Source organism: Trichomycterus rosablanca, chromosome 9 (assembly GCF_030014385.1).
Source record: "Trichomycterus rosablanca isolate fTriRos1 chromosome 9, fTriRos1.hap1, whole genome shotgun sequence".
Lineage (NCBI taxonomy): Eukaryota > Metazoa > Chordata > Actinopteri > Siluriformes > Trichomycteridae > Trichomycterus > Trichomycterus rosablanca.
The window spans coordinates 13984088-14010864 of NC_085996.1; the positions used below are offsets into that span (position 1 = coordinate 13984088).

General features: G+C 40.1%; 1 protein-coding gene and 1 long non-coding RNA gene across 4 annotated transcripts in view; one reads left to right on the top strand and one right to left on the bottom strand.

Annotated features, from left to right (window-relative positions):
• Window positions 1-1774: 1774 nt before the first annotated feature.
• LOC134320521 (uncharacterized) lies at window positions 1775-25347 on the bottom strand. 3 transcript variants are annotated; one of them, XR_010013700.1, is made up of 4 exons: window positions 25191-25347; window positions 24859-24945; window positions 2307-2494; window positions 1775-1982 (listed from the first exon to the last, which is right to left on the bottom strand). It is a non-coding gene; the product is annotated as an uncharacterized LOC134320521 (long non-coding RNA). The 3 variants fall into 3 exon arrangements; XR_010013699.1 differs by having other exon boundaries at window positions 24859-24957; XR_010013701.1 differs by lacking the exon at window positions 1775-1982 and having other exon boundaries at window positions 2193-2494; window positions 24859-24957.
• Window positions 14621-26777, top strand: part of fig4a (FIG4 phosphoinositide 5-phosphatase a) — a 116428-nt gene continuing 104271 nt past the window's right edge. Inside the window, exon 1 of the mRNA XM_063001933.1 lies at window positions 14621-14668. The gene's annotated coding sequence lies outside the window, so the exon portion shown is untranslated. The remainder of the gene's footprint in view (window positions 14669-26777) is intronic.

Here is a 26777-nt window from a genome sequence, read left to right on the forward strand (position 1 = left end):
CCCAACCTTTCACCTGATGAATTGTAGCCACGCTGACTTCCAAAAGGATAAAGTAGTAGTAAAACATACAAGGAATGCATGAATGAATTATTATTACATAATAATAATAATAATAATAATAATAATATAAAATTACACTTAGTAATTAAGAGTGGGGTCTACATACTTTTGGCCATATAATATATATTATACCATTTCACTTTTTTCACTTGTCTTCTCTGTCTTTTGTAGTGTTAGAAGTGAAGTGCCACCCACAACGGCAGGTCCATTCATTCAACCGGCCTGAATATCATTAAGTCCAGTACACAAACAGATGGGCAGGCATCAGCGGGTCTGTGCAGTGTTTCCTTGCTGTGAGTTTACACAGCACGGGCACTGAGCCAGGCTGGACTTGCACAAGACAACTCCAACTATTTCAAACTAATTAGAAAGACTAATGGATTCTTATCTGGACGCTGCTGGAGGTTTGAAGAACAAAGTTTCTTTCACTTCTTTTTTTCTTCTTCTGAAAGTTGGAGGAGGGTTAATAACCAGTAAATCTAATTTTGTGGGCTGGATGGGAGAGTAAGATGGGAATTAAGAATTAAGAAGCTGTCCAAATTATTCTGCTTGTGATTCAAACATTTTCTACCTTAAATTTCATGATCAAATCCAAGAACAACAAACAAAACCCATTTCTTACAAAAAAAAAACTTGGGACACTACCTAAAAATGCAATAAAAAGTAAAAACTGTAATTTGTTCAATCGTTTTAAGTTTGATTTACCTGATAAATGTACAACCAAGGTTTTACAAGTAATACTGTTCTAGAAGGTTCCACAATTAGCAGTTTAACTGGTACCAGGTGAGGTCATTAAGACAGAGCATAAAAGGAGCATCTACCATAAGTCTTAGCAAGTAAGGATGCAAGATTTGTGCCAAACTTCATGAGAAGATTGTTAGTTAGTTCAAAGACAATGTTCCTCAGTGCATGATTGCAAAGAATTAAGGTCTTTTACCATATACAGTTCATAATATCATAAAAAGATTCAGGAAGAAAAGCTGGGACACTATCTAAAGGCTATCAAAAGGGTAATGCAGTGGTAAAACAGACAAGTATTGAATTAATAAATTAATAGATTTTTTTTATTTCTAATTAAACTCAGTAATTAGGAGTGGTGTAGGCCGCTCAGATGGCGCAGCGGTAAAAACACGTGCTGGAACCAGAGCTGAGATCTCGAATACATCGTATCGAACCTCAGCTCTGCCTTGCCGGCTGAGGATGAGCGGCCACATGAACAACGATTGGCCTGTTGTTCAGATGAGCGGGACTAAGCCAGATGAGGTCTCTCTCTGTCAGACTGGTGCAATTACGACCTCTGCTGGCTGATTAGAGGTGCCTACACAGACATGAGGAAATAGTGCTCTCAGGGTGTGTCTCTCCGTACACAACGCTAGGTGGCACAACACTGGTCAATGTGTGGGTGATAAGATGCATATGGCTTGCTGTAAAAAAATTAATTAGGAGTGGTGTCTACATACTTTTGGCAAGCAAGGATGGGTCATAGTTTGCCAATTTGTGCCAAACTTTCTGTGAAGATTGTCAGTCAGTTCAAAGACAATGTTCCTCAGTGCAAGATTGCAAAGAATTTAGGTCTTTTACCATCTTCAGTTCATAATATCATGAAAAGATTCAGGAAGAAAAGCTGGGACACTATCTAAAGGGTAATGCAGTGGTAAAACAGGCAAGGAATGAATTAATAGATTTTTTTATTTTTAATTAAACTAAATGGTCTTTTAGAGTGGCACGGTGGCTAAGTGGGTAGCACTGTCGCCTCACAGCAAGAAGGTCCTGGGTTCGATCTCCAGGCGGGGCGGTCCGGGTCTTTTCTGTGCGGAGTTTGAATGTTCTCCCCGTGTCTGCGTGGGTTTCCTCTGGGAGCTCTGGTTTCCTCCCACAGTCCAAAGACATGCAGCCAGGTTAATTGGAGACACTGAATTGCCCTATAAGTAAATGTGTGTGTGTGTGTGTGTATGTCAGGTTAGGTCACCCCTAACTGGATAAGCAGATAAGACAATGAATGAGTGAATAAATGGTCTTTTACCATCTACAGTTCATAATATCATGAAAAGATTCAGGAGCAAAAGCTGGGACACTATCTAAAGACTATCAAAAGGGTAAAGCAGTGGTAAAACAGACAATGAATGAACGAATAAGTGAATTGATTTTTTATTTCTAATTAAACTAAATGGTCTTTTACCAGCTACAGTTCATAGTATCATGAACAGATTCAGGAAGACCAAGGGCGGAAACCGTAGCTGAATTACCTCAAAGTCCGACTCGCAGTCAGTCTCAGAATCGCTGGCCGATATGTAAACGGTCGATCTCGTCACCCATTGGGCAGCGTCCAGCCGTCCGTCAGCCCACACGCGCCCATAATCCCGGGTCAGCAGGTAGATTCAGGAATCAGCCATCGGGTTACTGCACAAGACTATCGGGATCTGATCTGATGAGCCTGCAAGAGAAAAGAAAGAATAAGGTTAAGGTTAGAATGAGGTTAAAAATCATCCTTTACCACGTGTACTGTGGGCTAAAAAGAAATGGGTGCTAATCAAAAGGGAGCAATCCAGCTAGCCCAGTTTGTATGGGTATCTGAGTTGCATGGGGCATTAAAGGGGCATTAAGGGGCATTAAAGTTGGTCTCTTTGTATAGTTGCGTGTCTGTTCTTCCCTGTGTGGGTTTCCTCTGGAAGCTCCAGTTTCCTCCCACAGTCCAAAGACATGCAGTCGGGATACAAAAATTGCCCTAGATATGTGTGTGTGTGTGAGTGTGTATGTGTTTGCCCTGTGATGGACTGGCAACCTGTCCAGGGTGTTTCCTGTGAAAAAAGTATGTGGACACCTGATCATAAACTAGTCCTCACTCACTTTCCCGCTTATCCAATCATGGTCGTGGGGGGTTTGGGGTTGGGGTGCTGGAGCCTATCCCAGCTTTTTAATGGGCGCAAGGCACACAGTAACACCCTGGACAGGATACACACACATACACACATTCACCTATAGGGCAATTTAGTGTCTCCAATTAACCAGGGAGGAAACCAGAGCACCCAGAGGAAACCCACGCAGACACAGGGAGAACAGGGATCAAACCCAGGACCTTCTTGCTGTGAGGCGACAGTGCTACCCTACCGAGCCACCATGCCACCTTCAATGGTAATTGATACACACCTGATAGACACCTGTAAGCAATGGTTGGTAAAGTGTATATGTGTCTTACTAGTAAATGTCAGCTTGTAAAAATGCCTGAACAAACTCAAGTCAGAGGAAGAGGGTGTTCCCATCCTCCTAAATTCTCTTACACTATGTGAAGGCAGCATGAAGTCTCTAATTCAACACAGTACACCAACAAACATACACGACATGATCGCAAATCTTTGAGTCCCCTTGATCCTCTTCTCTTTCATTAAACGCTCACTAATATTACAACCCAAAAATGATTATAACTCTCCCGTAAATCCAAAAGATCCACTGCGGCTCATGAAGAACTAGATTTAATGACTGTGATTTATGAAGTAAGGTTTGCTGAGAGCCGAGTCTCGCATGACCTTTCATTTTTTTAATCTCATGGCTGGTCGGGACATGAGGACGAGGAATTCTATAATATGTAGAAAGACAGTAACTTGTCTTGCATTATTTATTTCATTTCTGTCCCACGTTCAGCAGTTAGGGTAGCAAGCAAAGCAATAAATGGGCAAAAGTATGTGGAAACCTTGAACTTGTTACTTCTTGAATATTACATTTCAAATCAATGGGCATTATTATGGAGCTTAATATTGCTATATTAATATTACAGCCTTTCTCCCTGGATGGCTTTTCATATGAGTTTGGAATGTATCTGTGGGATTTTTTGCCCATTCAGACAAAATAGCATTTGTTGTTTGTTTATTAGGATTTTAAGGTCATGTTTTACACTTTGATTACATTCATGACATAAATGGTAGTTACTCATTACACAAGATTCATCAGTTCATTATCAAACACAGTCATGGACAATTTTTGTATTTCCAATTCACCTCAGTGGCATGTCTTTGGACTGTGGGAGGAAACCGGAACCCCCGGAGGAAACCCACGCAGACACGGTGAGAACATGCAAACTCTCACTGATTTCCTCCCACCTTCCAAAATCAAGCGGAAAGAAATTTACCCTAAATCAGACATCCCAAGTTGCAAAAACTAATTTCACGGACCTCGACCCCGACCCCCCAAACCCCCAAAAAAACCAACTAAAAAACCTCTCGCACACACCAAAGGATATGGGTGAGAACAGAACTTTTAGGAGCTGCTAACTGAGCTACTAAGCTAACTGTTCGCGTCACAAACACATTAATGTTCCCTACATAGTGCATTAGATAGTAGGAAAGATAATAGATTTATGTTCCCTACATAGTGCACTAAATTGTATATTAGAAAAGAATTTATGTTCCTTACATAGTGCACTAGATAGTGTACTAGATAATAGACTTATGTTTCTTACATAATGCTTTAGGTAGCGTATTAGTTAACAGATTTAGGTTCCCTACATAGTGCACTAAATTGTATATCAGATAACGGATTTATGTTCCCTACATTGTGCACTAGATAGTATTTTAGATATGGATTTATGTTCCCTACGTAGTGCACTAGATAGTGAATTAGACAATTGGTTTATGTTCCCTACACTGCGCACTAGATTGTATATCAGATCACGGATTTATGTTCCCTACATAGTGCACTAGATAGTGTATTAGATAACGCATTCATGTTCACTACATAGTGCACTAGAAAGTATAACTAGATGATGATTTATGTTCCCTACATAGTGCACTAGACAGTATATTAGACAATTGTGTCACAATTAGAGCCTCTGTGTGCTTCTTTGTGCCACACCCCTCTCTCTTCAGGAGCAATCAGCCTTCAGCCAGCTCCCCTCTCCTGATTGGTTCACTGGGCTAATTAGCCCCTGCTGCACAATATTTAAGAGAGGAGCTGGGAAATGCTGGTGGGAACTATTTTGTTTGTGACTCTGGTGGTTTGGCAGGTTGCTGTACCCTTGCGCCTTGCGCCTTGCGCCTTGCGCCTTGCGCCTTGCGCCTTGCGCCTTGCGCCTTGCGCCTTGCGCCTTGCGCCTTGCGCCTTGCGCCTTGCGCCCTTATCTGGTCTGTGTGTTTGATTTGTTTGATTTATTGACTTTTGTTAGTGATGGCATAATAGTGGGGCTTTTGAGAGATCGAAGCAAATGAAACAAATGATTCGGAAAAAGATTCAAGCTTGTGAAACGTTCGAATCATCGTATCACAGTGACATCCAATCAGTGGTCTAACACTAACATCTGTCTTATAGATCACTGAAAGAAGTGTGTTGATAGTGGTATGAAACATCAGTCCGTCATATAATGAGTGTCCTTGACATTGACCATTATTTATTATACAATTAAAATAAGAAGTGCTTGTGCAACCAGACTATACAATATTTATTACACATTGACACATATAATTGATCAATTTCGAAACGTTTCGAAACAGCGTGATGTAATGAAACGTTTTCCGGGACAGTCACGTGACTTTTTCATTTTGATACGGACTTCGAAGCAACGTTTCGAAACACTGAGCTTCAAATGAATCGAATCAGTTTCGAATACAAGTTTCGAGGTTGACATCTCTAACTTTTGTCCTGTTTAACCTGTGTAGTTCTGTCGTTTAACCTGTGTAGTTCTCTTTAGCTTTTGTCTGTCAATTAGCCTTAGCCTTTGTTCATTAGCTCTATGTGTTAACCTTGGTTTATTAACTTAAGTACTGTATCTCTGTTTTGTCTTGTTTAGTCCTGTTTAGTTCTGTCTAAGCTTTGTCTCTGTTCATTAGCCTTTGTTAGCCTTAGCCTGTCTGTCTTTGCCTTAGCCTGTTTTGTCTTAGCCTGTTTCTTATTCAACTCTTGTGTTTAGTTCTGTTCCTGTTTTGTCTCATGTTCATTCATGTCTCGTCCTCCCTAGTCCTGTCTAACTCTGTGTTGTCTAGTTCACCTGTTTAGCTCTGTTCTGTCTAGTTAGCCTGTTTAGCCTCTTTGTTAGCTTTACCCTTTTTCTTAGCTTAGTCATGTGTTTGTATCTGTGTCTGGTCTTGTGGATCCCCCCTGTCTTGTTTTTGATCATTAATAAATCTGTGTTTATTACATCTCTGCGTGTGTGTCTGCCACTTTGTCTAGTCTTGGCCTCCCAGCGTTACAAATTGATTTATGTTCCCTACACAGTGCGCTAGATTGTATATCAGATAACGGATTTAATACGCGTGCACGTGTGTGTGTGTGCGCTCTTGGCCGCTCGTTCTAGATTTTGGGAGATTTTATCTGACTTGCGGGCATCAGGGAGCCGCTATGTATATGCGGGAGACAGGTGGTATTCCTGCCCTGTTCCTAATTTTTCACTGCACTCCCGATCAGGGTGAAATGTTTACTAATAAAAATTGCCAATAGTTAGGAAGTGAAAACCAGGTTTAAAAAATATGCACTTTTATTTTACTGACAAAAATGGTTTATTCAGGGGTTACTCATCTGTACACACCCTTAGCCTTATATTTGGTTGATGCACCTTTGGCAGCAATTACAGCTTCAAGTCGTCGTCTTGGGAAAGAAGCTACAAGCTTGGCACACTTGTTTCTGGACATTTTTGCCCAAACTCCACACAGAAAGGACCCGGACCGCCCCACCTGGGGATTGAAACCAGTACCTTCTTGCTGTGAGGCGACAGTGCTACTTACTGAGCCACTGTGCCGCCCAAAATAGCATTGGAAAAGAAGGCCTGGCTTGGGGAGATTCTCTACACCAGACTCCAAACCTTGTGTTTATGGACCTTGCTTTGTGCACAGGGGTAAAGTCGTGATGTACAAGTAAGGTCCTCCTCTAGACTCCTCAAAGATAAAAGCAAATGATTTATTTTTATAACACATGAACTTATTCGATGCGTCCACATACTTTCGGTATTTGTTGTGGGAGTGCATTTCTCTTTTGTAAGGTTAATTATACAATTCTGCCTTCTTAAAAGTAAATGGTTTGGTTTTTATCTGGCAGGTTAACATTGTTTAATGTAGTTTTATCTGGAAATATCTGACCTGAATCTGTGCTTGAAATAACCCAGCTGAGCTGCACCTATCTGCATTTTTGGTTTGAGTGTGTTGCTACAACACCGAGATAAGCAGAGCAAACTGTTTGATACAGATTGCACACACACACACAAACACACACACATCCCTGGTGAGGTATTCCATAGAGCTTTAAGACAATAACAATTCGGTCCGTTATACAGTATTATCCATCTTATAATAATCAAGGTTATGAAAGTCCCTCGATTGGACTTGCAATTAATAAATGTCTTTAATAATGTTTTACAACTCCCATTCAGCGTCTGGTTAAAAAGGCACCACTGATGTTGTGGGACACATACAGGTTGATCCTACTAGTTTCAGCAAGAAAATGCCAAGGTACATTTTGCATGGCTTTGTAGTAAGAGTGTGCTAGACTGGCCTGCCTGCAGCACAGATCTTTTTCTCATTGAAAAGGTGGTGCATTGAGCAGCTAACGTGTTGCATTAATGGAAAAAATCCACTTTTAAAACAACAGTGAATCTGGAAACTTTAGAAAGCAGTGCCTGAAAGTGAATAGTTGCATCCGGGCCCCTAGCTCCCTTAAAAATTCCCCAGACCCTTAATTTCAGGTGGACCAGGGCCACACACAGGCCTTAAATGTGCTTTGTCTTTACATTCAGGGTGGCACGGTGGCTCAGTGGGTAGCACTGTCACCTCACAGCAAGAAGGTCCTGGGTTCGAGTCTGCATTGGTTTCCTCCGGGTGCTCCAGTTTCCTCCCACAGTCCAAAGACATGCAAGTGAGGTGAATTAGAGACACTAAATTAAACTTGAGAAGTGATGAATCTTGTGTAATGAGTAACTACCGTTTCCTGTCATGAATGTAACCAAAGTGTAAAACATGACGTTAAAACCCTAATAAACAAACAAACAAACAACACCAATTCAGCATCTGGTTAAAAAGGCACCAGTGATGTTGTGGGACACATACAGGTTGATCCTACTAGTTTCAGCAAAGTACATTTTGCATGGCTTTGTAGTAAGAGTGTGTTAGACTTCATTGAAAAGGTGGTGCATTGAGCAGCTAACGTGTTGCATTAATGGAAAAAATCTTTCATTTTTTAAAACAACTTCAGAAAGTGTTGCCTGGAAGTGAACTATTTCATCTCAGACTCAGACTCAGACTCAGACTCAGCTTTATTGTCATTCAAAACCATGTACATGATTAAAACGAAATGCAGTTACTCAGGTCTCGGTGTGTGTAAACATAATAAAATATAAAATATAAATAGCAAGAGAAACTATGTTTAGTAAAAATAAAACTTAAGACTTAAAAACTAGAAGAAATAACTAAGATATGAATCTTAAATATTTACATTTACATTCAAGTATTGCACAGGAACTACAGCAGCTTTATGCGGATCTAAAGTGCACGATTCAGTATAGCAGCAGATAAAAGGCAGCACCAGGTCACAGGTGTTACACATCTGGCCCCCTAGCTCTGTTAAAACATACCCCAGACCCTTCATTTCAGGTGGACCAGCACCAGACCTTAAATTAACTTTGTGTTCACATTCTAAAACATGCCGGTAAAAAATTAGGTTTCTTGTTTCTTGTAATTGGGGCAGTTGTAGCCTAGTGGTTAAAGTACTGCACTAGTAAGCAGAAGGCTGCTGGTTCAAACAACACCACAGATGATGTGTCAATAAAACGCTTAATTGGCTTTCTAAAGAGTTCTTGTTTTACTTCACAACCTGGAAAAGTTTGGAGGTTTTTAATTATACTATTATATTGTACTGCACTAGTAAGCAGAAGGTTGCTGGTTCAAACCCCACAACTTCTAGGTTGCCCTTGAGCAAGGTCCTTCACCCTCAATTGCTTGGACTGTATAGTGTAAGTGGCTTTGGATAAAACAATCTGCCAAATGTTATTACCCTAGGAGTGTGTGTGTGTGTGTGTGTGTGTGTGTGTGTGAATACGTGAATGTGTGATGCACTGGGATGGAATGAATCCCCCATACATCCTCTGTTTAAAGGAAATGCTCTGGAACCACAGTGACCTTGATCCAGATGTTGAATTAAGAAATGAACCAGAAATGTATTACATTTATTGTAATAGACACAGTTACACTAAGGTGATGTGGGCAGCACAGTAACAGAGTAGGTAGTGTAGGTGCTGCACGGCTCTAATATTCTGGAAGATTTGCTATGTTCTTCCTGTGTTTGTGTGTTTTCCTGCCTTGTTTCCAGTTGTTCAGGGTGACTTCAGACCAGAGATGGGGACTCGAGTCTGCGACCCACAGCGAGTCGCACACACAGCGACTCCAGACTCGACTCGGAGTCGTTTCAAATGACTCAGACTCGCAAAAAATAACTGTCGATTTTGTAAACAACAAAAGTCTCTAGCGTCAGCATGTGTTAACATTAGTTACGTGTGACAATTAACTCGTTTAGGCCGTCTTAACCCGCAACGCACGCGATGGGTAAATGTTACAGCCAGCTTCCGGTGTAGTGATGAAGCGTCGCTCCCTACTCCCTACACAGTTTGACAATACCTTTGGATTGGAATCTCACTTGGTGGAAATGGTGGAATACCCTACGTAGTGCACTTCACAGGAACAACTGGGGTGAATGGAACGCTCCTACAGAATTGGCGCTAATGGTTGAAAGAGAAATTGCATTTATTCAGTTTGCGTCACACAGATGATTGTCAATGAAACGCTTGATTGGCTTTCTAACGAGTTTGTGTTTTACTTCACAACCAGGAAAAGTTTGGAGGTTTTTAATTATAAGCACACAGTTACAAAATAACAGATTATATTCCTAATGGGACAACACACGGTTATAAATTTAATAGCATCTGGAAGAACATAAGCTAAGGTAAGCAGTGGTTATGATTTTTTTGGCTGTGTTTTGGATTTTGGCCGCTGTGCTGTGATTTATCACTCGCTTAGGTTTTGCAATGAAAACAAAACGTATCAGTTTAAGCTTTTAACTGGTACCTTCTTGTTACAGAAATTACATTCATTTACACAATGACTAGGAAAGTAAAAGCACGAAGTAAAACGACAAAATACAGTTGCTAATCTGTTGTTGTTTTATCTGAACTTACATATTATTTGTTTATTTCTATGCTACATTTCCAATATATGTTTTGTGTAGATTATATTGACTCGTGCCTTGACTCGGACTCTAGTCTAAACACTCGTGACTCAGACTCGTATTTCGTGACTTGTGAACATCTCTGCTTTAGACCCACTGCACTCCTGATCTTTACTGAATTTAGTCTAACCATTTTAAGCCCAGCCTTGCATGCACCAACCATCGCCCCCCCACCCCACCACCACCAAATGATGACTGCTGATATCCCGTTACGATATGTTCTTTGCATACAAATGTCATCTCAACTTGTTTTGCTTTTACGCCTCTCTTTATTCCACAATGTACTCTGCGCTTATCTAAGACAGTAGTCTAAGCTTCGCCCCAGTGACGTTGGCGTGAAATTGTTTTGATGCCGCTTCAAGGTTAAGCTCCCTGTATCTGTTCTGAAGATCCGGAGAAAGATGGGTCAGCACAAAAAAATCTAATTTGCATCCTGAACCCCCTGTCCTGTTTACATTATTGACTCTATTTCTCGTTTCTCTACAAATCATGCTCCATCCCTCTGTTATAACCTTGGATTCTTCAGTTCCACAGGTATAAACAATATAGCATGTCTTTCATATACAGGCTTTGATCCTGCTCTAATAATCCCACAGTACGTCTCTTCTGATGGCGACATGCTGTGTCTGGTCCCTGATGAAGGACTCACCGTAAAAAGCCCTATAGAATATTTGGCAACCGGAGCAGCTACACGCGCTGCACCGATGGTCTAGGACCGAGTCTGAAAATAGGAACTACAGTAGACTGCATGAGGGAAACATCTTGAAGGCATTATGGTGTCGAGAGTCAAAAGTTTAAAGACTACCAGGCTGGGGTTTTTAATACTCATCCCAATGCATCTTGCCTGTGTCATCCTTGTACACACATATAACCACATACTCACTCCCGCTCATCCTTTTTAGTTCGTTTCACATCGTGACAAATGATTTGATGTTCTCGCAAAGGCCAAAGGTAGATTACTGACTTCTCGTCCAAGCTAGAGGTATTTAATTTAGTTTTTATAATAAATGTTTTGCTAAGGTGGTCTGAATGTCTCATGTATTTAAAGTACATGAAAAATGTACATGAAAGGCATGAAAAATTTAAATAATAAAAAAACACAGAGTTTCTTACATTTACTTTGACTTTTATTTAATGGCAGACAGGAAGAACCTGAGATATTTCATGTTCTATCTGGTCAACTTTATTTCATTTATTAATAAACATCCATTCCTGCATTTCAGGCCTGTAACACATTCCAAAAAAAGTTGGGACAGTAAAGCATTTACCACGTCTTAAGATGTGCAACAGTACGGGGTCGTCGTTGTCACATTTTTCCTTTCAAAATTTTCTATTGGGCACAGGTCAGGACTGCAGGCAGGCCAGTCCAGTACCTGTACCCTCTTCTTCCACAGCCATGCATTTGTAATGTGTGCAGCATGTGGTTTTGCATCGTCTTCTTGCAAAAAGACAACGTGTTGAAGGCAGCACATGTTGCTCTAAGATCTCAATGTACTTTTCTGAATTAATGCTGCCATCACAGAAGTGTAAATGACCTTTGCCAAGGGCACTGACACAGCCCCATACCATGACAGACCCTGGCTTTAGGACTTGTTGCTGATAACAATCTGGATGGTCCTTTTTGTTATTGGTCCGGAGCACAAGGCATCCATTTTATCCAAAAAAAACCTGGAATGCTGATTTATCTCACCACAATACACGTTTCCACTGTGTGATGGTCCATCCCAGATGCCTCTGAGCCCAGAGAAGTCGATGCCGCTTCTGGACATGGTTAACATAAGGCTTCTTTTTTGCACAGTAAAGTTTTAAGTCGCATTTGTGCATGTAACTCTGTATTGTAGTGCTTGACAAAGGTTTGCCAAAGTAATCCCTCACCCATGTGGTTATATCAGCTATTGTTGAGTGGCGGTTCTGGATGCAGTGCCGTCTGAGGGGTCGAAGATCACGGGCGTTTAGCTTAAACTTGTGCCCTTGGCCTTTACGCACTGAAATTCCTTCAGATTCCTTGAATTGTTTAATGATATTATGCACTGAAGAGGGAGAAATATGCAAATCCCTTCTAATCTTTCTTTGAGGTTCATTGTTTTTAAACATTTCAATCATTTTCTCACACATTTGTTGATAAACTGGAGATCCTCTGATCATCTTTACTCATTATAGACTCAGCCTTTCCTGGATGCTGCTTTTGTACCAAACCATGATTACAATCACCTGTTTGGAATCACATCATTATTTAGTTTTTTCACCTCATTACTTGCCCTAAATTGTCAGCGTCCCAACTTTTTTTGGAATGTGTTGCAGGCTTAAAATGCAGAAATAAAGGTTTATTAACAAATGAACACTGCATTTTAATTTTTTATCTTGCATTTCCCATACTGTCCTAACTTTTTCTGATTTGGGGTTGTATATAGTCTAGTAATTAACCCAAACAACGAAGCGGGAGTAGACCCAGGGAGCTCAGTTGGGGTGTTTGGGGGGCTTAACAGGAGAAAGTGCAGAACCCTGGGGTCTTGCCAACACAAACTCAGCTCCCCAGGAGCCCCTTCTACACTTCGGGATGCTTGTCTGACCGGGGGAGGGACACGCCGGCGCCATGCCGATTCCTTAGACAGCTTATCTCCCAGCCAGTGATAATGCTGTCAAAATAACAGCCAAGATACATAGTGGTGAGGAACTGGTTAAAACTGCTGTCCGAAGATCGGCCTTCCCACCTTAGGCGCATCCTATCGTACGCAAAGTTTCGATGTCTATTACAAGCAATATATGAGTGATTTCTATATACAGTGGTGCCTTGAAACTCGACGTCAATTGGTTCTGGGAGTGGTGTTGAGTTTAAAGGTATTTTTTCCCATAAGGATGTATAGGAAAACTGTTAATGTGTTCCATGGTCCTGTAGAACTGCATGTATTTTAGGCTAATGTAAAATAATGAGGTTGTTTTTGACACTTATACACTAAAAATAACACAGATTTGGTGTTACAAATTTACCTCCAATTCACCTCACTTGCATGTCTTTGGACTGTAAGAGGAAACCCACGCAGACACAGAGAGAACATGCAAACTCCACACAGAAAGGACCTGTACTGCTCCACCTAGGAATCAAACCCAGGTCCTTCTTGCCGTAAAGCGACAGTGCTACCCACCAAGCCACCGTGCTGCCCATACTTTGTTTAGTTTAATAATGTAAAAATCTTAATATTGTCACATGCAATGTTTTGCAATTTGTCAGTCAAGTCAAGAACGATATACACTGATCAGCCATAACATTAAAACCACCTCCTTGTTTCTACACTCGCTGTCCATTTTATCAGCTCCACTTACCATATAGAAGCACTTTGTAGTTCTACAATGACTGACTGTAGTCCATCTGTTTCTCTACATACTTTTTTAGCCTGTTTTCACCCTGTTCTTCAATGGTCAGGACCCCCACAGGACCACCACAGAGTAGGTATTATTTTGGTGGTGGATCATTCTCAGCACTGCAGTGACACTGACATGGTGGTGGTGTGTTAGTGTGTGTTGTGCTGTTATAAGTGGATTAGACACAGCAATGAGAGTATTCCACCAACCAAAAATATCCAGCCAACAGCGCCTCGTGGGCAGCGTTCTGTGACCACCGATGAAGGTCTAGAAGATGACCGACTCAAACAGCAGCAATAGATGAGCGATCGTCTCTGACTTTACATCTACAAGGTGGACCATCTAAGTAGGAGTGTCTAATAGAGTGGACAGTGAGTGGACACAGTATTTAAAAACTCCAGCAGCACTGCTGTGTCTGATCCACCCATACACTCATCATTGGCTGGAAACCACTTGCAATCTGGCAACCCTGACCAACAGGTTGTCAGAACGTGGTTTGTTGGTAACATTTTGTGGGCACCAACCCACAAAATACTTTTATCGACAAGTTAATATGAAGTTAATAATTCAACAGTGAATGTAATGTTCATGCCAGCCTATTCACAACTTTAAAATGATTTTGTGAGGGGGTTGTGTTGGCACTTTAAAAACAAAAACGTACTTTTACTTCACTCTTAACTTGACTGACTAATGGTTAGACATTGCAGGTGACAGGACAAGTACCAAGTATTTACCAAGTTTTTAAGAGCAAGCTGACTGAAACGTTGCTCAAAAGTTTTCAGTAGTGACTATATAAGGTTTCCTTTAAAAGTGTTTCATTTTGACTTAAAAACAACGTCAATAATTATATAATTAGTGGCTGTAACGACGTCTTGCTAACATTGTCTACAATGGTAAACATCAATGTCAATTTCGCGTTTTCTAAGTAGAACGGTTTGTCTTAACTAAGCACCCGTATCAGCTGTAGTTCTTGTGATGGGAAGTTGATGTTTGCACTGACACATTCTCTTCATTTTAACAAGATCGGAGCTAAATGGAATAAGAAAAACGTTTATTTGTAAGTCGGATATATTATTAAATCATGTTTTTTGATATGCGCTTTGTGATTGTGTTATTTGAGCTGCTGATGCTCAGGAGATTGATGTTTACACTGCAGATAGCATTAGCCACATGCTAAGCCCAACCCATAATACTGTCAAATCTCTGTAATACCGCTATGTGTAAATAAATCGCGATAACATTTTTAACACTTACAGAATTAGATCACAATGATGGACAAGCCCCGAATCATATATGAAATTAAGGGAACTGTTAAGAATGGACAAAATAATGGAAACGTAGTGCAGTACATTCATATATACAAAGCCAGTTTATAAAATGATGGGACAGTAGGCAAAATGTAAATGTAAACTGACAGCAATTAACCGTACAAAGACAAAATATAAAATGTTTCAGCTCAAATACAGTATTTTAATAATTATTATAAATCTAATGAATGCACACGTTTCAAAAGTTTTGGGACAGTGCCGTGTTAACTACTATGATACATCGCTTTTCCTTTGAACAGCTTTATGTGCTTGCTGATTTCTGTTTTAATCTGCGTTTTACTCACTGTCCCAACTTTTTTGGAATGGGTTTGGAAATAAACGAATAGTGGGGCCAGGTTTTACCTTTAGGACACTTACCTACAGATTGATCCTCCTTACTATTTATCTTATACTATTTTTGTATTTTCTGTACATATGCAAATTCTGCCGAGCATGTAAATTTGTGCATTGTCTACATATAGTTTTGTATATTGTATTGTTCGTTAATTGTAGAGAGCTAACAACAGCCGGAAACAAATTCCGTGTGTGTGTAAACATACTTGGCGAATAAAGCTGATTCTGATTCTGATGAATTGATGTTATATGAAAGCTGAGTGATCTTTAGTAAGAAAATCTTCTAATTCTTTTTTTACTACACAACCAGTCCTTTAGAACACCACATAAAGGCACAATATTATATAAAAATACAATTGAAAAACGTTGAAAGGCACAAAAGGTCCCTGTGTTTATTAAACCGCTCCTAAACAATGTTAGTAGTATGTATAGGGCATTTTTGATCCTTTATAGAGCCCTTATATTTGTTGGCTGATCATTGGATCTACTGAGTTCCACTGGATTGTTGCCCAGTACATTATGGATTTCCATTGTGATTAACAGCTAGCAGCAGACACTATAAGTTGAAGGCATCCTTTGACTTGTGTCAAACTAAAAATTCAAACAGCTGTAGAAAATAGGGTGAAAGTATCATCAACAGACGTTATGCTCGGGATTGGTTAGTAGTTTAGATTTTCTATACTCTATGTTATGAATCTTTTTTGATGCCATAAATTCCCGGTGTCCAAGGCTTATAGATAGATAGATAGATTCAACTTTATTGTCATTGCTCAGTACAGGTACAAGGCAACGAAATGCAGTTAGCATCTACCAGAAGTGCAAATAGTAGCGTTGTGCAAAAAACAGAGAATATTAGTAACATATACCTATGATTAATATGAATGTAAAGTTATACTATAGCTATTTACATATATGAAATTATATCTATGTACATAGTACTATATACATAATAGCAATAATTACAATAAGCATATTAATAAGAAATAAATATGTATTATAATAATAACAGTAATAATAATAATAAAGATTAGTTAGGTATATATTAGTAATAACAGTACTAGTAATAAAGGATGAGTAAATAGTAACTATACAGCTGTAACTATAACTATGGTGGATGGTGAAAAAAAAACTATAACTATACATATACAGTGTATCACAAAAGTGAGTACACCCCTCACATTTCTGCAGATATTTAAGTATATCTTTTCATGGGACAACACTGACAAAATGACACTTTGACACAATGAAAAGTAGTCTGTGTGCAGCTTATATAACTGTATATTTATTCTTCCCTCAAAATAACTCAATATACAGCCATTAATGTCTAAACCACCGGCAACAAAAGTGAGTACACCCCTTAGTGAAAGTTCCTGAAGTGTCAATATTTTGTGTGGCCACCATTATTTCCCAGAACTGCCTTAACTCTCCTGGGCATGGAGTTTACCAGAGCTTCACAGGTTGCCACTGGAATGCTTTTCCACTCCTCCATGACGACATCACGGAACTGGCGGATATTCGAGACTTTGCGCTCCTCCACCTTCCGCTTGAGGATGCCCCAAAGATGTTCTATTGGGTTTAGGTCTGGAGACATGCTTGGCCAGTCCATCACCTTTACCCTCAGCCTCTTCAATAAAGCAGTGGTCGTCTTAGAGGTGTGTTTGGGGTCATTATCATGCTGGAACACTGCCCTGCGACCCAGTTTCCGGAGGGAGGGGATCATGCTCTGCTTCAGTATTTCACAGTACATATTGGAGTTCATGTGTCCCTCAATGAAATGTAACTCCCCAACACCTGCTGCACTCATGCAGCCCCAGACCATGGCATTCCCACCACCATGCTTGACTGTAGGCATGACACACTTATCTTTGTACTCCTCACCTGATTGCCGCCACACATGCTTGAGACCATCTGAACCAAACAAATTATTCTTGGTCTCATCAGACCATAGGACATGGTTCCAGTAATCCATGTCCTTTGTTGACATGTCTTCAGCAAACTGTTTGCGGGCTTTCTTGTGTAGAGACTTCAGAAGAGGCTTCCTTCTGGGGTGACAGCCATGCAGACCAATTTGATGTAGTGTGCGGTGTATGGTCTGAGCACTGACAGGCTGACCCCCCACCTTTTCAATCTCTGCAGCAATGCTGACAGCACTCCTGCGCCTATCTTTCAAAGACAGCAGTTGGATGTGACGCTGAGCACGTGCACTCAGCTTCTTTGGACGACCAATGCGAGGTCTGTTCTGAGTGGACCCTGCTCTTTTAAAACGCTGGATGATCTTGGCCACTGTGCTGCAGCTCAGTTTCAGGGTGTTGGCAATCTTCTTGTAGCCTTGGCCATCTTCATGTAGCGCAACAATTCGTCTTTTAAGATTCTCAGAGAGTTCTTCGCCATGAGGTGCCATGTTGGAACTTTCAGTGACCAGTATGAGAGAGTGTGAGAGCTGTACTACTAAATTGAACACACCTGCTCCCTATGCACACCTGAGACCTAGTAACACTAACGAGTCACATGACATTTTGGAGGGAAAATGACAAGCAGTGCTCAATTTGGACATTTAGGGGTGTAGTCTCTTAGGGGTGTACTCACTTTTGTTGCCGGTGGTTTAGACATTAATGGCTGTATATTGAGTTATTTTGAGGGAAGAATAAATTTACACTGTTATATAAGCTGCACACAGACTACTTTTCATTGTGTCAAAGTGTCATTTTGTCAGTGTTGTCCCATGAAAAGATATACTTAAATATCTGGAGAAATGTGAGGGGTGTACTCACTTTTGTGATACACTGTATATGTATATACAGGTCCTTCTAAAAAAATTAGCATATTGTGATAAAGTTCATTATTTTCCATAATGTAATGATAAAAATTAAACTTTCATATATTTTAGATTCATTGCACACCAACTGAAATATTTCAGGTCTTTTATTGTTTTAATACTGATGATTTTGGCATACAGCTCATGAAAACCCAAAATTCCTATCTCAAAAAATTAGCATATTTCATCCGACCAATAAAAGAAAAGTGTTTTTAATACAAAAAAAGTCAACCTTCAAATAATTATGTTCAGTTATGCACTCAATACTTGGTCGGGAATCCTTTTGCAGAAATGACTGCTTCAATGCGGCGTGGCATGGAGGCAATCAGCCTGTGGCACTGCTGAGGTGTTATGGAGGCCCAGGATGCTTCGATAGCGGCCTTAAGCTCATCCAGAGTGTTGGGTCTTGTGTCTCTCAACTTTCTCTTCACAATATCCCACAGATTCTCTATGGGGTTCAGGTCAGGAGAGTTGGCAGGCCAATTGAGCACAGTAATACCATGGTCAGTAAACCATTCACCAGTGGTTTTGGCACTGTGAGCAGGTGCCAGGTCGTGCTGAAAAATGAAATCTTCATCTCCATAAAGCTTTTCAGCAGATGGAAGCATGAAGTGCTCCAAAATCTCCTGATAGCTAGCTGCATTGACCCTGCCCTTGATAAAACACAGTGGACCAACACCAGCAGCTGACATGGCACCCCAGACCATCACTGACTGTGGGTACTTGACACTGGACTTCAGGCATTTTGGCATTTCCTTCTCCCCAGTCTTCCTCCAGACTCTGGCACCTTGATTTCCGAAAACAGTACTTTGGACCACTGAGCAACAGTCCAGTGCTGCTTCTCTGTAGCCCAGGTCAGGCGCTTCTGCCGCTGTTTCTGGTTCAAAAGTGGCTTGACCTGGGGAATGCGGCACCTGTAGCCCATTTCCTGCACACGCCTGTGCACGGTGGCTCTGGATGTTTCTACTCCAGACTCAGTCCACTGCTTCCGCAGGTCCCCCAAGGTCTGGAATCGGCCCTTCTCCACAATCTTCCTCAGGGTCCGGTCACCTCTTCTCGTTGTGCAGCGTTTTCTGCCACACTTTTTCCTTCCCACAGACTTCCCACTGAGGTGCCTTGATACAGCACTCTGGGAACAGCCTATTCGTTCAGAAATTTCTTTCTGTGTCTTACCCTCTTGCTTGAGGGTGTCAATGATGGCCTTCTGGACAGCAGTCAGGTCGGCAGTCTTACCCATGATTGCAGTTTTGAGTAATGAACCAGGCTGGGAGTTTTTAAAAGCCTCAGGAATCTTTTGCAGGTGTTTAGAGTTAATTCGTTGATTCAGATGATTAGGTTAATAGCTCGTTTAGAGAACCTTTTCATGATATGCTAATTTTTTGAGATAGGAATTTTGGGTTTTCATGAGCTGTATGCCAAAATCATCAGTATTAAAACAATAAAAGACCTGAAATATTTCAGTTGGTGTGCAATGAATCTAAAATATATGAAAGTTTAATTTTTATCATTACATTATGGAAAATAATGAACTTTATCACAATATGCTAATTTTTTGAGAAGGACCTGTATATGTATATATGTATGTATGACAGTTGTGGTGTACCATTTTGTGGTAAATGGCTTAAAACTTTTGGGACATATATCTTTACTGATGCCAATTATCCATGTTTGACATACACTGCCATGACAATCCAAACTGTTTCATTTAAAACATTCAAAAATGTTTCCAGATGTGATTAATTCACTTGTTGTTCAGACACCCACTAGTCCAAGAATTCTTTGTTTTCTTAGTTGCTTTTAAATCTTACATATCAGTGACCACTTTTAAAGCTGATACATGCTGTTAATGAGGTAAATAATATAACTAACCTTCGTAGCATTGTGATTTGGTTACGCTCCTTTTTTATCTGCTGTCTCAGATTTTTTCTCCACGTCTTATACCGTAAAATACAGTAATGCCCAGATATTGGCTGTATCACAAAAGCATATTGGTATGCGTCAAACTAAATCAGTATACACCGATCAGCCAGAATATTAGAACCATTTGCCTAATATGCTGTCAAGACAGCTCTGTCCTGCTGATACACGAACTCTTTATAACATCTAAAGGAGCCTCGAGGTATCTGGTACCAGGTCCTCCAGCTTCTGTACACTGTGATATGGATCGTCCTACAGTGCATTGTGGTGCCACGTCTTCCAATGCACATGTACCTGGCTGTCTACATGGTCTTGGAGAAAACAGTCCCTATGTCCTGCATCACACTTTGACCTCATCACCAGTGTTAAAATGATTTGCAATATGAGCCAAAGTAGCCCTTCTGTTGGCCTTTACCAGACACCATATGTCTATGTCGTTTGGCATTAATGAGTCTTGGCTGCCCAACAAGGTGTCAGTGGTTTGTGGCTTGCTGCTTTGGAGACATTTCAACCCAGTTGTCTGGCCATAACAAGTTTACCCTTATCAGAGTCACTCAGGTATTAATGTCTGATCATATCTGCTGCATTCAACACATGTACAAGTGTTTACCATCAGCTCAACATTCGTATTGGTATGTACAGTAGACCTTTGCCTTACGAACGGTTTACCATACGAACATTTTGGGTTACGAAGGATCTTTTTCAACTTAACGTATGAACAAATTTCCGATTACGAACCTAAATTCGCGAAACACGTGACATCACAAACAAGTTGACTCCGACCGTCTCTCTCTCTCTCTCTATATATACAGTGTATCACAAAAGTGAGTACACCCCTCACATTTCTGCAAATATTTTATTATATCTTTTCATGGGACAACACTATAGACATGAAACTTGGATATAACTTAGAGTAGTCAGTGTACAACTTGTATAGCAGTGTAGATTTACTGTCTTCTGAAAATAACTCAACACACAGCCATTAATGTCTAAATAGCTGGCAACATAAGTGAGTACACCCCACAGTGAACATGTCCAAATTGTGCCCAAAGTGTCAATATTTTGTGTGACCACCATTATTATCCAGCACTGCCTTAACCCTCCTGGGCATGGAATTCACCAGAGCTGCACAGGTTGCTACTGGAATCCTCTTCCACTCCTCCATGATGACATCACGGAGCTGGTGGATGTTAGACACCTTGAACTCCTCCACCTTCCACTTGAGGATGCGCCACAGGTGCTCAATTGGGTTTAGTCCATCACCTTTACCTTCAGCTTCCTCAGCAAGGCAGTTGTCATCTTGGAGGTTGTGTTTGGGGTCGTTATCCTGTTGTAAAACTGCCATGAGGCCCAGTTTTCGAAGGGAGGGGATCATGCTCTGTTTCAGAATGTCACAGTACATGTTGGAATTCATGTTTCCCTCAATGAACTGCAGCTCCCCAGTGCCAGCAACACTCATGCAGCCCAAGACCATGATGCTACCACCACCATGCTTGACTGTAGGCAAGATACAGTTCTCTTGGTACTTCTCACCAGTGCGCCGCCACACATGCTGGACACCATCTGAGCCAAACAAGTTTATCTTGGTCTCGTCAGACCACAGGGCATTCCAGTAATCCATGTTCTTGGACTGCTTGTTTTCAGCAAACTGTTTGCGGGCTTTCTTGTGCGTCAGCTTCCTTCTGGGATGACGACCATGCAGACCGAGTTGATGCAGTGTGCGGCGTATGGTCTGAGCACTGACAGGCTGACCTCCCACGTCTTCAACCTTTGCAGCAATGCTGGCAGCACTCATGTGTCTATTTTTTAAAGCCAACCTCTGGATATGACGCCGAACACGTGGACTCAACTTCTTCGGTCGACCCTGGCGAAGCCTGTTCCGAGTGGAACCTGTCCTGGAAAACCGCTGTATGACCTTGGCCACCATGCTGTAGCTCAGTTTCAGGGTGTTAGCAATCTTCTTATAGCCCAGGCCATCTTTGTGGACAGCAACAATTCTATTTCTCACATCCTCAGAGAGTTCTTTGCCATGAGGTGCCATGTTGAATATCCAGTGGCCAGTATGAGAGAATTGTACCCAAAACACCAAATTTAACAGCCCTGCTCCCCATTTACACCTGGGACCTTGACACATGACACCAGGGAGGGACAACGACACATTTGGGCACAATTTGGACATGTTCACTGTGGGGTGTACTCACTTATGTTGCCAGCTATTTAGACATTAATGGCTGTGTGTTGAGTTATTTTCAGAAGACAGTAAATCTACACTGCTATACAAGTTGTACACTGACTACTCTAAGTTATATCCAAGTTTCATGTCTATAGTGTTGTCCCATGAAAAGATATAATGAAATATTTGCAGAAATGTGAGGGGTGTACTCACTTTTGTGATACACTGTATATATACACACACAGTGAGCGAACATTCGGACAGTGGGCAGTGTTTTTCCAGTGTTTTCTTTATATTTTGTAAAATTCAATATTAAAATGTCCCCAGAGAGGGTGAAGAGAAAGCGCAGTGGTGTTCGTTGTTGTATAATTACTCCTGCCAGTAGCCGTCACTGTGTATCAGACAGAGGGGACAAAGAGTGAGAGAGAAGAAGGAAATCGACTGAGTAAAGTATTCTTTCTTTCGTGCCATTACACCTACAAAATACAACACTACTAAAATAAAGAAGGAAATAATAGAGAAATATGAGAGTTATTGTTGTTTCTGAAGGAAATGTATTATGGTGTTCGGTACAGCACACATACTGTACTGAAATGTGATGTGTTTTTTATGTACAGTACAGTACTACTGTGTATTGTTGTGTATTATTGTTTAGTACAGGAATGTCTATTCTAAAGTTTAAGATTTAATATACTTGTATTTATAAAAAAAGACCATTTAAGACATTAGAAAGGTTAGGTGAGGGGGTGGTTTGTGAGGTCTGGCACAGATTAATTCTATTTACATGATTTCTTATGGAAATAGAAAAAATAGGTTTAACTAATGAACATTTCGACTTAAGAACAGCCCTTTGGAACCAAGTAAATTCATAAGTCAAGGGTCTACTGTACATTTTTCAAGGAGTGGTCCTAATGTTTTGGCTCATCAGAGTAGACTGTATACTGCTGTTTCAGTAGTATTAAACAGTATTTTCTGCAGTAGCATTATGCTATGCTAAATGTGTGTCCTCCACTACTCGTACCAAAGCTTTGAACAGACAACAGAGGTCGCTGTTGCAGCAGTAGTGAGAAGAACCCTGTCATAGATCTGTGTCTGTTAAGTGCCCGGCCAGGCTGGTAGCTTAATTGATCTAACTAAGCATTTATGAAATGATCCACGTTGTTCCAGTTGACACAGATCTAATTTATTATACTGTATATAACAGTCCTTACTGGCCCATTAATGAGCTGATTAGTTTCCATGTAAACAGTCACTATAGTCTGATATGAATTCTATTAAATACATGAACAGTTAAACCTTTTGGAATGAAAATGCTAAATGTGGGATAATCTAAGTTGTAATATAGTGTACATGTTTTACCTGAGAGGTAAAGTTGTCACACGTCTTAAATTTCCTCATAGGGTCATTCCTGGGATTGGGTGCCTTTTTTTTTTACCTTAAAACCTTTTAAAAATGAAACACCGTTTTAAACTGTTTTTCATGTTTTATTATAAAAAGGACATGTTATACTTTTCCAAACTAATATTGGTCAAGCTCAATTACACATTCACCTCATATACACTGTGACGTCCACCCTGTTACGTATTCGGTTGTAACAGGGTGGACCATAACAGGGTGGACATTCTGACATAAAATTAATCATTAGCTAGCAAAACCATGCTAGCATAAAAGTGAATTCAGACAAAGAATTCTCTGCTTTTTAGTATGATTATTTTTTTAAATGATCAAATTGTTTTGCTTTTTCATATATCCCATAACAGGGTGGACATGTTATAGGACTTTTAGGATAAAATGTGGAAAAAACAACATTAAAATGAGGAGTTTAATAAGCCACTCATCTTCCACAGTTGTTTTCCCTCCAAAAAGATCATGTGAGCTCCTGGAAATGATGTCAGTATGCAAAACAGCTCTTCATTTTAAGAGACAGTAGTAAGAAATAACAGGGTGGACGGCAACTTGAAAAACCCTTATAATCAGTAATAACATGTAACTCATAAAGAAAAAAAAATCCAAGGTTTAGAGGGACGTATTTGTTGGGTTGTCATAGCCATCTTTGTTTTAGTGTTTTTATTTGATTTATATGTTTATATGTTGGTGCGTATGTATATTATTTGGTATGTATGTTAATGATTTGTTAAATGTTGCATAGTTAAATGGTATTTATACCTGATTTTAATGTACAGCACTTTGGTTGACACACATTGTCTTTTAAATGTGCTATAGAAATAACGGTGACTTGACTTGACTTAAGTAAACCTTTTAAACAGTATTGAAAGACTGAGATATTTTCATGATTAAACCTCATATGTCCATCACTAAATCAGAATGTACAGCACTGGGGACATGGGAAAACATCTGGTATCCTCTGGTAGAGATAAAAACACTATGTATACAGTCATTTTATTTTGGTGGTGGGGTGTGTTTAGTATTTGAAAGTGTTAATTATTTCAGTAAGGTGTTTAGAAATTGTATTGTTTAAAATGTCCTTAATAAATACAATGATCAGTACTGGGGACAAAAGGCATCGAATTGTGGGAATGACCCTATTATCAGATTAGTTTCCATGTAAACAGCCTCTATCTTCTGATGAATTCTTTTAAATACATGAACAGTTAAACCTTTTGGAATGAAAATGCTAAATGTGGGATAATCTAAGTTGTGATATAGTGTACATGTTTTACCTGAGAGATGAAGTTGTCCTAAATTTCCTCATAATCAGATTACACTGGCTGGCTTTCCTTACCGGCAATGTTAACATCTGGCGCCACCTAGGGGCAGAACTATAGAATTGCATGCCATTTGTACTGTATTGCTGAAATCTGTGGCGTCACATTTTCTATATTTTCCACTGCAAAATCGCAAAAACTTTAATATGTGAAACCTTAAATATGTACGAATAATAGTATACTTCTAAATAAAGTCATAATATAAAATTTAGAGAATAAATTCGTAAAGCTACAAGAACAAAGTCACCGGAATATGACCAAATGGTGTGCAAAAGAAAGATAGCTACCTCCTCGTGTTAAAATGATACTTTCATGTCGGTTTTTCTGTCAGTCCTCTACAATTAGCCTCTTTTATTCTCGAAATATTACTACTTTATTTCTAAAATCTACACTTGTGTTTGAAATACCCTACTACATACTGCTCGCGTACTTACGTACTGTATGTACAAATCAGTATGCAGTAAACAGTACGCGACCAATATGCTTTTTCCACTACGCAAAAGATACCCGGATGATATACAGTGTATCACAAAAGTGAGTACACCCCTCACATTTCTGCAAATATTTTATTATATCTTTTCATGGGACAACACTATAGAAATAAAACTTGGATATAACTTAGAGTAGTCAGTGTACAGCTTGTATAGCAGTGTAGATTTACTGTCTTCTGAAAATAACTCAACACACAGCCATTAATGTCTAAATAGCTGGCAACATAAGTGAGTACACCCCACAGTGAACATGTCCAAATTGTGCCCAAATGTGTCAATATTTTGTGTGACCACCATTATTATCCAGCACTGCCTTAACCCTCCTGGGCATGGAATTCACCAGAGCTGCACAGGTTGCTACTGGAATCCTCTTCCACTCCTCCATGATGACATCACAGAGCTGGTGGATGTTAGACACCTTGAACTCCTCCACCTTCCACTTGAGGATGCGCCACAGGTGCTCAATTGGGTTTAGTCCATCACCTTTACCTTCAGCTTCCTCAGCAAGGCAGTTGTCATCTTGGAGGTTGTGTTTGGGGTCGTTATCCAGTTTTCCAAGGGAGGGGATCATGCTCTGTTTCAGAATGTCACAGTACATGTTGGAATTCATGTTTCCCTCAATGAACTTCAGCTCCCCAGTGCCAGCAACACTCATAATAATAATAATAATAATACATTTTATTTATATAGCGCTTTTCAAGATACTCAAAGACGCTTTACATAAGACAAATAATCAAAACAAATACGTACATACACCATACAAATCATAGTACAAAATCAAAATAGTACATCAACATCAAGAATAATTAAGATAAAAACAAAGAGAGCAGCATAAGACAGTTCATTAAAAATTAGCTAAATTATGAGAGAGAACAACAAATATAGAACAATTTCTTAAAATTAGACAGAAACAGGACAGATTTACATGCAATCAGGAAACTGAAAACTTTACAAGTTTTAGGATCTAGGACTTCACATTTCTGTCGTGATCTAAGTATAAAAACTATTAAAAAGAATAGCAAAAATAAAAGCATTTATTTTGTGTTGTTACAAGTTAAATGCCACTCTGAATAGATGAGTTTTGAGAAGTGACTTGAATTTGGACAGGTCAGGACAATCTCGTAGGTGTTTGGGGAGAGCATTCCATAAAGATGGAGCAGCTATGGAAAAGGCCCTGTCACCCCAGGTCCGGTGCTTGGTCCTAGAGGGTATGGACAGTAGGTTAGCCTCAGAAGAGCGAAGGCTACGGGAGGGAATGTGCTGATGGAGCAGGTCGGTGAGGTAGGATGGGGCCTGATTATGGAGAGCTTTGTGAGTGAATAGAAGAATTTTGAATTGAATGCGTTGAGCAACGGGAAGCCAATGAAGTTTTTGTAGAACAGG